General features: G+C 38.7%; 2 long non-coding RNA genes across 2 annotated transcripts; both read right to left on the minus strand.

Moving 5' to 3' along the window:
• Positions 1–5,545: 5,545 nt before the first annotated feature.
• On the minus strand, positions 5,546–6,654 carry LOC135747229 (uncharacterized). The gene is made up of 3 exons (XR_010531807.2): positions 6,387–6,654; positions 5,744–5,824; positions 5,546–5,603 (listed from the first exon to the last, which is right to left on the minus strand). It is a non-coding gene; the product is annotated as an uncharacterized lncRNA (long non-coding RNA).
• Positions 6,655–8,162: 1,508 nt separating this feature from the next.
• On the minus strand, positions 8,163–10,104 carry LOC135741363 (uncharacterized). Its single transcript, XR_012337665.1, has 3 exons — positions 10,019–10,104; positions 9,489–9,918; positions 8,163–8,301 (listed from the first exon to the last, which is right to left on the minus strand). It is a non-coding gene; the product is annotated as an uncharacterized lncRNA (long non-coding RNA).
• Positions 10,105–10,754: the final 650 nt, after the last annotated feature.

The raw sequence follows: 10,754 nt of genomic DNA on the forward strand, positions 1-10,754 counted from the left end.
GACAGGTGCACTGACTGTGACCCTGCAGTGCAATAATAAACGCACCCCAGAGGGCAAATGAGATATAGCAGGTTAAATATGCAATATCTGTAACTTTATTGTCAAGAATGCCAAGTTTATGGGACCACAACTTTAAAATGCTGCTGAATATAAGTCTGATTTTTTACATGGTGATAGACAAGGGCACTGAGTGTGACCCTGCATTGAAATTTTAAACGCACCCCAGAGGGCAACAGAGATATAGCACCTCAAATATGGTTAAATATGCAATGTCTACTAACTGTATTGTCAAAAATGGCAAGTTTCTGGGACCATACCTTTAAACAACATGATCTCACAAAGTTCCGTGGGATAGTCACAGAATTTTGTGCTCATTTTTCCGTGGCATTCTCACGGATCTCCGCATTTTTCCGTGGCCCTGCTACGGACTGTCTTTTTCCGTGGCATTCTCACGGATTGGTTACTCAACTGCTTTTTCCTATTTTCAAACCATTTTCGCTTCGGTTTAGGGTTAGATTTGGTGTTTGCATTAGTATGTCACTTTAACTATTGGTTTATATAATTTTTTCTGATTTATTCTTTTATATTTTCTAAACTTTAAACAATTGTCGCCTGGCGTTGGGGTTAGAGTTGGGTTTGGGTAGGGATGTCATTTCATGTAAATCTAACCCTAAACCGAAGCGAAAATGGTAAGAAAATAGGACAAAACAGTTGAGTAACCAATCCGTGAGAATGCCACGGAAAAAGACAGTCCGTAGCAGGGCCACGGAAAAATGCGGAGATCCGTGAGAATGCCACGGAAAAATGAGCACAAAATTCCGTGACTATGCCACGGAAATTCGTGAGATCAGGTTGCCTTTAAAATGCTGCTGTAAATAAGTCTGGTTTTTGGTATGGTGATAGACAGGGGCACTGACTGTTACCCTGCAGTGCAATATTAAACGCACCCCAGAGGGCAACTGAGATATAGCAGGTTAAATATACAATATCTGTAACTGTATTGTCAAAAATGCCATGTTTATGGGACCATAAGTTTAAAATGCTGCTGTAAATAAGTCTGATTTTTGGTATGGTGATAGACAGGAGCACTGACTGTGACCCTGCAATGCAATAATAAACGCACCCCAGAGGGCAACAGAGATATAGCACTTCAAATATCTTTAAATATGCAATGTCTAATAACTGTATTGTCAAAAATGCCATGTTTATGGGACCATAACTTTAAAATGCTGCTGTAAATAAGTCTGATTTTTGGTATGATGATAGACAGGAGCACTGACTGTGACCCTGCAGTGCAATATTAAACGCACCCCAGATGGCAACTGAGATATAGCACCTCAAACATGGTTAAATATGCAATGTCTATTAACTGTATTGTCAAAAATGGCATGTTTATGGGACCATAACTTTAAATTGCTGCTGTAAATAAGTCTTATTTTTGGTATGGTGATAGACAGGAGCACTGACTGTGACCCTGCAGTGCAATAATAAACGCACCCCAGAGGGCAAATGAGATATAGCAGGTTAAATATGCAATATCTGTAACTTTATTGTCAAAAATGCCAAGTTTATGGGACCACAACTTTAAAATGCTGCTGAATATAAGTCTGATTTTTAACATGGTGATAGACAAGGGGACTGAGTGTGACCCTGCATTGAAATTTTAAACGCACCCCAGAGGGCAACTGAGATATAGCACCTCAAATATGGTTAAATATGCAATGTCTACTAACTGTATTGTCAAAAATGGCAAGTTTCTGGGACCATACCTTTAAAATGCTGCTGTAAATAAGTCTGGTTTTTGGTATGGTGATAGACAGGGGAACTGACTGTTACCCTGCAGTGCAATATTAAACGCACCCCAGAGGGCAACTGAGATATAGCAGGTTAAATATACAATATCTGTAACTGTATTGTCAAAAATGCCATGTTTATGGGACCATAAGTTTAAAATGCTGCTGTAAATAAGTCTGATTTTTGGTATGGTGATAGACAGGAGCACTGACTGTGACCCTGCAATGCAATATTAAACGCACCCCAGAGGGCAACTGAGATATAGCACCTCAAACATGGTTAAATATGCAATGTCTATTAACTGTATTGTCAAAAATTCCATGTTTATGGGACCATAACTATAAAATGCTGCTGTAAATAAGTCTGGTTTTTGGTATGGTGATAGAAAGGAGCACTGAGTGTGACCCTGCATTGAAATATTAAACGCACCCCAGAGGGCAACAGAGATATAGCACCTCAAATATGGTTAAATATGCAATGTCTACTAACTGTATTGTCAAAAATGGCAAGTTTCTGGGACCATAACTTTAAAATGCTGCCGTAAATAAGTCTGGTTTTTGGTATGGTGATAGACGGGGACACTGACTGTGACCCTGCATTAAAATATTAAACGCACCCCAGAGGGCAACAGAGATATAGCACCTCAAATATGGTTAAATATGCAATGTCTACTAACTGTATTGTAAAAAATGACACCTTTCTGGGACCATAACTGTTAAACGCTGCTGTAAATAAGTCTGGTTTTTGGTATGGTGATAGACAGGAGCACTGACTGTGACCCTGCAGTGCAATAATAAACGCACCCCAGAGGGCAACTGAGATATAGCAGGTTTAATATGCAATATCTGTAACTGTATTGTCAAAAATGCCAAGTTTATGGGACCACAACTTTAAAATGCTGCTGAATATAAGTCTGATTTTTTTACATGGTGATAGACAAGGGCACTGAGTGTGACCCTGCATTGAAATTTTAAACGCACCCCAGAGGGCAACAGAGATATAGCACCTCAAATATGGTTAAATATGCAATGTCTACTAACTGTATTGTCAAAAATGGCAAGTTTCTGGGACCATACCTTTAAAATGCTGCTGTAAATAAGTCTGGTTTTTGGTATGGTGATAGACAGGGGAACTGACTGTGACCCTGCAGTGCAATAATAAACGCACCCCAGAGGGCAAATGAGATATAGCAGGTTAAATATGCAATATCTGTAACTTTATTGTCAAAAATGCCAAGTTTATGGGACCACAACTTTAAAATGCTGCTGAATATAAGTCTGATTTTTTACATGGTGATAGACAAGGGCACTGAGTGTGACCCTGCATTGAAATTTTAAACGCACCCCAGAGGGCAACAGAGATATAGCACCTCAAATATTGTTAAATATGCAATGTCTACTAACTGTATTGTCAAAAATGGCAAGTTTCTGGGACCATACCTTTAAAATGCTGCTGTAAATAAGTCTGGTTTTTGGTATGGTGATAGACAGGGGAACTGACTGTTACCCTGCAGTGCAATATTAAACGCACCCCAGAGGGCAACTGAGATATAGCAGGTTAAATATACAATATCTGTAACTGTATTGTCAAAAATGCCATGTTTATGGGACCATAAGTTTAAAATGCTGCTGTAAATAAGTCTGATTTTTGGTATGGTGATGGACAGGAGCACTGACTGTGACCCTGCAATGCAATATTAAACGCACCCCAGAGGGCAACTGAGATATAGCACCTCAAACATGGTTAAATATGCAATGTCTATTAACTGTATTGTCAAAAATTCCATGTTTATGGGACCATAACTATAAAATGCTGCTGTAAATAAGTCTGCTTTTTGGTATGGTGATAGACAGGAGCACTGACTGTGACTCTGCAGTGCACAATTAAACGCACCCCAGAGGGCAACTGAGATATAGCACCTCAAATCCGGTTAAAATGCAGTGTTTGTAACTGTATTATCAAAAATGCCAAGTTTATGGGACCATAACTTTAAAATTCTGCTGAAAATAAGTCTGGTTTTTGGTATGGTGATAGACAGGAGCACTGACTGTGACCCTGCAGTGCAAAATTAAACGCACCCCAGAGGGCAACTGAGATATAACAGGTAAACTATGCAATGTCTGTAACTTTACTGTCAAAAAGGCCAAGTTTATGGGACCATAACTTTAAAATGCTGCTGTGTAGTGAAATATTAAACGCACCCCAGAGGGTAAATGAGATATATGGATGGTGATAGATAGGAGCACTTAATGTGACCCTGCAGTGAAAGTTTAAACGCACCCCAGAGGGCAACTGAGATATAGCACTTCAAATTTGGTTAGAAATGCAGTGTCTGTAACTGTATTGTCAAAAATGCCAAGTTTATGGGATCATAAGTTTAGAATGCTTCTGTAAGTAAGTCTGCTTTTTTCATGAGGATAGACAAGAGCAATGAGTGTGACCCTGCAGTGAAAGTTTAAACGCACCCCAAAAAGCAGCTCAGATATATTGCCTACAACTGAGCTGACAATGCAATTGGTCTTTAAAATGATTTGAGAGTGTTATGTTATAAGGAATAATTTGTATAATAAATGGACATTGAATTTGTTGTTTTGTCATTATATCTTGTAAAGTGTAAACAGCTACAATAAGAATCAGAACCAGAATCAAAATTAGCTTTATTTGCGAATTGTGCACACATGCACAAGAAATTAATTTTAGTTTGGTACTTACAGACATACAGTATACATAAACAGCAAAAAGCGACATTTAATGTAAAATTGAAAATTAAAACAAATAACATAGATAAGAAGCAAGTGAGAGAGTTATTTACAAATATCTACAAGTACTGTATATAAAAATGCATATAATGTACATTGCACAAATGTATTTACACAGTTAAGCCTGTTAAACCCTAGTGTGGGATATTGCAATATGCAATACTGCACTTTAAAACTGCAAGGTCGGAGCAAATATGCTACTGTGTAACTGCTTAAGGTGAAGATGTCTTGTGGGACGAATTTTCTGGCACAGTAAATTTGAGAATGGTGAGAGGGAGTGAAAGGGGCTCTTCAAGAAATCTTCTCTCATGTCCACAGTTTGAAGCAGCCAACTTTCTCTTCTGTATGTAGATTCATCATTTCTAGAGTCATCTGCAAACTTCAAACAAACACACACACTCGCGCGCACATAAACACACACACACACACACACACACACACACACACACACACACACACACACACACACACACACACACACACACACACACACACACACACACACACACACTCGCAAGCACACACGCACCCGCGCGCGCGCACACACACACACACACACACACACACTCGCGCTTGAGCGCGCACACACACGCAAGCACGCATCCGCACGCGCGCGCACACACACACACACACACACACACACACACACGCAAGCAGGCACGCACCCACACAAACATCACAAAGACATATAAATCGGGATCATTCATAAATGCAATCCAAAGATGACACGTTTAACAATTTAATTTTACATTAACATATTTCGTGTATCTTTACATTCTGACACTCAGTTTACTTATTTGCAAATGTATATTACTCTCACAGTAACAAAATAAACATAATCACTCAAAACAGCACGAATAAGAGATAATGCGATACGGTCCCTAAGCTGTGCGTGAAAAAGAAACTGCTAACGCGGAAGTGTCGCGTCTTTTAAGGTGGAACGAAAAGCGTCAATAAGAAGCTGCGAATAAGAAGCTAGATTCAGCCTCGTTGTTTACGTGTCATTCTGTTTCTGATCTGACAACCCTTGCTGTCTGTTTCTTGTTCAATCTTGACAAAATATAAAAAAGTAAAATTAGTGCAATGTTGGAAGAGAATTCTATAATGACGTTTATCAGAACATGAATACATACACTTGCATACTGCATTTAAGTAAATATTGTAGAATAGCAGGGTTAACACAACATTACCTGATCCAGATGTAGTGGCTGTTGATGCATGAAAATCTCAGCATTGACAAGATCATCCTCACTTTTCTAATTTGAAGGGCTCTGATAACGAAGACATTACAAAAGAGTTATAAAAATATACTAAAAACAAGAGCACATTGGGTAGATAACCAATATTTTCTATTTCCATTAAAACTTGCTAACTATTCAACAAGTAAGCAAAATTACACCGTTACAATGTATTTCAATTCGAATAGAACATGCCAACTTACACGACATTATATTTTCGTACAAAGGAGTTAACTTTAGTGTTTCGTGCCGCTTAAAATCATGGATACTGCGCGAATGACCGCAGGTGCGATCATAAGCGTAACATGTGATTGACTGATTGCCATGGAAACATGAGGGTCACGTCGACTATCTTGTCCCTTTTAATTTTATAACTGCATTTATACACATTTCCCCCTTCGAGAAAACCTCAGCATGATTAATATTGGATTCGACGCCCATGTTATCACGTCATCAATATGTTGGATTAATGTCATTAACACGAACTGCTATACGTATCCGTTATTGCGAATTCGTGAGCCATAAAACACCAACATCTCATCTAAGTTTTAACACTTTATCAGTAATATGAATTTGAGAAACTAAGCAGCTTAACACTGACCGCACCGCACTCGAGCTGCTGCTCCTCCTTACAAAAGGCTGATAGGTGTCTGTGGCGCCTGTAAGACCTCTCGGATATAAGTTACGCTGACTGAACTACGAAATCAACACTTTTTCACCGAAGTTGTCCAAAAAAGCCCTTACATTTATAACTAGTTGCTTTTCTGAAGCAAAAACAACCAAGTGGTTAAGTTGATAAAAACACACCTCATATTAATTTATTAATATTCATAATAACGAAGTCCAATTTCGGCGGGAACATCCCGTGGACTAGCAAATTAACTACTATAACGAATACATTCGCAACTAACAGAAAAAAAACCCGATTTGGCATCGTGCTTTTTTGTCATACCACTTTGTATATGTGAATATAATAATGTTATGCGTTTACATTGACTTATTTCCTTACCTCTTCTTTCTCTGAAGCATTTTCTCGTGTGATACGCAAGATCTCGAAGACAGCCGTTAAAACAGTCCAGTCTCGTGTAATCTCGCGAGATTACCTCGCTACCTGTATATTCAATTATTTGTTACATTTTTTTATAATGTCATCAATTTTATAAAATGATTTTTTAAATTTTTTTTCTGAATGATTCACATATTATAAAACATTATTTTATTGTCTCCCAGCAACCATTTACTTCACTGTTGTTTCAACGTTGTTTTAACGTTGAATCAACGTTGAACAAACAACTGACGTTATTTCAACCAAATTTCAACGTTGATTTTTAAGCATTTTATTAACCTTTTTCAACCGTTTACCATTCACCGTTGTTTCAACGTTGTTTCAACGTTGAACAAACAACTGACCTAATTTCAACCAAATTTCAACGTTGAAGGTCGGTCATATGCCCGCTGGGTGACTAAGTCATACATACCACGTAATATTACAATAGGTACCCTGTTGTTATAAAATACTTAAGAGTATAAATAATTTATAATTCTTCATATTCTTACCCCCTTATTACCCCAAACTTAAAATATTATTCCCTTATACCTACAGGTTACCTACCCTGTTGTTACATATAGGTACGCTGTAAATTCGGTTTAATTACGCGGTACTTTGCGTAAAATAAAGTGTTACCAAAATTTTTATTATTGGTAAAGTCAGATTAATATCTGATCCTAGATCAGATTAAGATCAAAATATTTTACGTTGCATTTAAGTTCAGTTTCTCAAGATGGTGATTGAGGGACAAGACAGATGGAACAACTGCACTGATTGTAATGACTTTCTCTCCCTGTGTCAAATCAGTTGCGTCTCCGAAAGGTTTCAAAATGTCCACCAACTCCTTCAGCAGATTCCACTCTCGTGGTGTGAATGACAGTTCTTTATGCAAGGCCTTCTCAAGAACTGTGCAGAGCTTTTTCACCTGCCGCAGTGTGGAATTCCACCTCGTGCTCACTGCAGCATGCATGCCTCTGTGCTCCCCAAATTCACCATCGAAGATGACTTTAAACGTTGTGCGGAACAGGGAACTAAGTTTTGATAACTTGGAGAGAGCAGGACATGCCGCTTTTATTTCTTTCAAACCGTCTCCCACAACCAGCTGCAATGTGTGTGCAAAACACTGCAGGCGCTGTTTCTTTGCCATTGCAGCATCCAAGCTTTGCTGGTCTTCTAGGGTTAAGTAGTCATGCCATAGCTCAGGATCATCATGATTATCTCCAGCATCATCATCTTCCTCCTGTTCGCTGGGGAAGCAAACCGTAAATGCCTTGCATTATTTTCCACATTTGACAGAGGAAAATTGCAGTCAATTATCAAGTCAGACAGTATCGCTTTGGAGATGGCCTTCTGCTGTGGGTGGCTCATGCTGTAACGCCATACACGAGTGTCCAGGAATTGTGAGATTGAAGGCTGTTGTGGTTCATCTACGATGCTTTTGTTCATCTGGTATTCTTCATACCTGTAAGAAAGAAGAATATGAAACAGATGTCAGAAAATCCCTTATAGCCACACATGTTTGAAACTACTCTTTACTCATATCAATGTTGTTGTGTTAATATTTATTGTGTATTGTACACTACCGTATATGATACTATACCGTATGTAATACATTTTAATTTTGCAACTTATAAAGTGTTAAAATTATTTTTCAATTTACATAATAAAATTAGTGTATGAAATGGCAAATGTAAATTATATTATTTATATTATATTACATTGCACAAATGTATGGGAAAATTCAAATTTAAATACAGAAATGCATTGCCATTTTGCATATTACATTTCAAATTGAATATTGCTACACATAAGCTTCCATACAGTTCAGCTTAGTTGTGATTAACCAAAATGACATAAACGACCTAAATGAGGCAGCACACCAGCAACTCTGAAACTGAATATTGAAAGAGTAAAACTGGAAACCTGTTTTTGTCTCCTGTGTGTTGGAAAGACTGAGATATACACTGTAAAAAGATTCCGTAGAATTTACAATATTACTGGCAGCTGGATGCCAGTAACTTACTGTAAATTTAAATTTATGTTATTTACTGACAACAGTTTGTTCAAAGTTAAATGAACATTAAACATTAACAAGTCTTTGTCTTACAGAATAAAAATATAAAATAACAGCCTCATGCAAAGCATTCTGGGAACCAAAAATCCTCATCAACCTTTTTCTGGGTTTTTCCTTCAGATTTTGTTTCCCAGAATGCTTTGCTTGAGGCTGTTATTTTAGTTTTATTCTGTAAAGATACAGACTTGCTAATGTTTAATTTTCATTTAACTTTGAACAAACTGTTGCAGGTAATTAAAATAAATTTAAATCTACAGTAAGTTACTGGCATCCAGCTGCCAGTAATACTGTAAATTCTACGGAATCTTTTTACAGTGTACATTTGTGTTTATCCCTCTAGCAGCAAGGTAGAAATGGTACTTTAAAATGGACGTTGACATGATGTTGGCGAGGTTTTCCATCTGAGTGTGCTACATTCATGTACCTCATATAATCCAGGTTCAAAAATCCCTATTTTTGTTAGCTAAACCAGCAAGGAAGACGTACGTTTACTGTCTCGTTGAGACAGTAAATATGCAGCAGCTAGTAAGTTACGGTACATCTGATAAGGTGCTTAGCAATCGTTCAAAACTAACCTTTCTTTGTGCAACTTCAAGTTGGACGTTGTGGCAGCTCCGTCTGTTATCTTCGACCCGCATGTTTTGCAAATTGCAACTCGTTTTTTTTGACTACCTCGTATTTTTTATAGCCAAAGGAAACTATCTTCGGTATCATTTTTCCAACTGGCACGTTGTTGCTTGTCCATGTTCATCATGAAGATGCTCCATCACTACAGTCTTTAAAGATGCTGGGAGCAAAAGCTGAAGAAAGGCCTCACCACCCTGGGAATGGTGGCACTGGCAATACAATACGCCATCCTTCATCCTTAGCCATTTCCACTGTTTTAGTAGTCTACCTGTATCCGTGCACAACCCCTGCTGCTCTTCACTTAAAGGATATTTCCCCTTCTCCACAGCTGCAGCAACACTCCTAACGCTGCATCTGGTTCCTGCAGCCCATGCAAATCTGCAGAAGTATGCAGAAAAGCTGTAATAGATGCTTGTACACATTAATTCTGCATTCTGATGGAAGCAACCTGTTGAAGAGGCCCGGGGAGAGAACTTACAGAATCATACCATCCAGTACAGGCCCAGCAGGGTGCTGTCGTGATAGTGCATCAGCATTGCGATTGCTGCATCCAGAACAAACTTGATGCTGAAATCAAAAGCGGCAAGTTGAGCAGCCCACCTCTGCTCTAAAGCACCCAATACTGCAGTATTAAGGTAACTCAGAGGGTTATTGTCAGTGTATACCACACACTTATGTCCAAGTAAATACTCACGGAATTTCTCACTCATTGCCCATTTAAGGGCCAAGTATTCCAGTTTCACGGAACTATAATTGGACATATTCCTCTCTGACGGTCTTAATCCTCGACTCGCATAAGCAACTGGTCAAACTCTGCCTCCCTGTTCCAAAGACAGGACTGCTCCCAATCCGCTGTAACTTGCATCCACATCTAAAATAAATTGCAATGAGAAGTCTGCATAAGCCAAAAGAGGGGCGCTCACCAACCACTGCTTCAAAGTATCAAAACTTTGTTGACACTCCTCTGTCTAAGGCTTCAGTCACACCAAAAGCGCTTTAAACGCTTGCAAACGCAAGGCGCGACGCACTGCCTTTTTAAAAAAAAGAGCAGTGCGACGCGGCTTTTCATATTGCTAAGCAACCACCGAGTCAGCTGTCTTGTCAATCAAATATTGAAGCGTGAGCGCTCTTTTGCTGTTAACTGTCATATCAGCAGAAACTTTAAAAAGAGGACGCTTGCTCTGACCTTGTTTGAGGATGAGAGGTGCACAAAC

This window comes from Paramisgurnus dabryanus, chromosome 1 (assembly GCF_030506205.2).
Source record: "Paramisgurnus dabryanus chromosome 1, PD_genome_1.1, whole genome shotgun sequence".
Classification (NCBI taxonomy): domain Eukaryota; kingdom Metazoa; phylum Chordata; class Actinopteri; order Cypriniformes; family Cobitidae; genus Paramisgurnus; species Paramisgurnus dabryanus.